This window comes from Halictus rubicundus, unplaced genomic scaffold, assembly GCF_050948215.1.
Source record: "Halictus rubicundus isolate RS-2024b unplaced genomic scaffold, iyHalRubi1_principal scaffold0084, whole genome shotgun sequence".
NCBI lineage: Eukaryota > Metazoa > Arthropoda > Insecta > Hymenoptera > Halictidae > Halictus > Halictus rubicundus.
The window spans coordinates 336,248-337,757 of NW_027488625.1; the positions used below are offsets into that span (position 1 = coordinate 336,248).

General features: G+C 36.0%; 1 long non-coding RNA gene across 1 annotated transcript; it reads left to right on the plus strand.

Moving 5' to 3' along the window:
- The first annotated feature begins 236 nt into the window (after nucleotides 1-236).
- Nucleotides 237-1,011, plus strand: LOC143363658 (uncharacterized). Its single transcript, XR_013083864.1, has 2 exons — nucleotides 237-438; nucleotides 519-1,011. It is a non-coding gene; the product is annotated as an uncharacterized LOC143363658 (long non-coding RNA).
- The last annotated feature ends 499 nt before the right edge of the window (nucleotides 1,012-1,510 follow it).

The window sequence follows — 1,510 nt, forward strand, 5'->3', positions numbered from 1 at the left end:
CTTTTTGACCTTGACATGACCTTGAGCAAGAATAATCATGTTGAAGCGGATGAAATGTGGAAGATTAAAACTTACGTGTTTCAGCAAAGATTGCGCGTTGTTTACGTCGGGTTCGCCTTTACATATCATAATAAATGTTCGAAATAGTTTTCACAGTAAACAGCGTATGTTTATGTAAAAAAAGGAGGCCAATAATAGGCCCATACTTTATACAAGGAACTCTTACTGGTATAAAATATGCTGCATTTTTACGCCAGGATTTGTCGGGCCTTTTAGAAGAAATTACGTTATTCGATCGGGAGCGCATGTGGTTTCAACATGCTGGTTGTCTAGCGCATTATTCTAAAGTTGCTAGAACGGTGCTAAATACGAAATATCCTGGACGCTGGATTGGGCGACGAGGACCAATTCCATGGCCAGCCCGTTCTCCGGATCTGACACCACTGGACTTTTATCTATGGGGCAAGATAAAATGTATTGTGTACAAAGATAAACCCTCAACGCCAGAGCATATGCGGCAAAGGATTACTGCAGCATGTGCTTCAATTACGTCTCAGGAAATCAACAATGCCTACAGATCATTTATTAAAAGATTGCAACATTGCATAAATGAGGATGGTCAACATTTCGAACATTTGTTATGATATGTAAAGGCGAACCCGACGTAAACAACGCGCAATCTTTGCTGAAACACGTAAGTTTTAATCTTCCACATTTCATCCGCTTCAACATGATTATTCTTGCTCAAGGTCATGTCAAGGTCAAAAAGGTGGTATCCACTAAATTCAGTTTTTTATTGTCTATCATGCTATCGTAAAAAAAATATACTATTCCATTTAAAAAAACATCGGTAACCTTGAAATTTTATTAAAAAACACGACATAAAAAATTTTTTTCTTCACCATTATATTGCCCCCCTGCAATAGTGTCACTTTGTCCTCTGAAGTTTTCTGATAGGACTGTAAATACGAAAGATATTTAGGTGTTCCCATTTATGTGGGACACCCTGTATATATATATCCTTAAAAAATTGTATCCAAAAACTCCAATAACCGAGTAACTTCCGCGTGATTCATTCTTGGAAATTCTGAAAGTTAATATTTAAACTTAAATTGCGATCAAGGGCTGCCGAAGGATGTCGAGATTTTTTACACAAAGTTGGTCCAATATTATACCTAGTCATAGCGATTAGTGCCAGACCAAAGTCTTTTAACGAATTTTTTGTATTCCTCCATAAATAAAAATGAGCGCAACGCAAAGAAACTTCCGGTTAGCCCATATTACTTGATGTTAAATGATGTTTTTGAAAAATTATTTTTGCCAGTTAATAGTTTAAGCTATGTGTAATAACCCATATAACTTATAGACCCCTAAGTATTCAATAATAGGCGGAATAGGCGGAATTCCCAGGAGAGAAATTCCCTCTGTACAAAAATTTAAAAAAAAAATCGGATTTTGGCACATTATGCACTCACTGTTAGGCAATACAAAAATAATTTTACTTATAAAA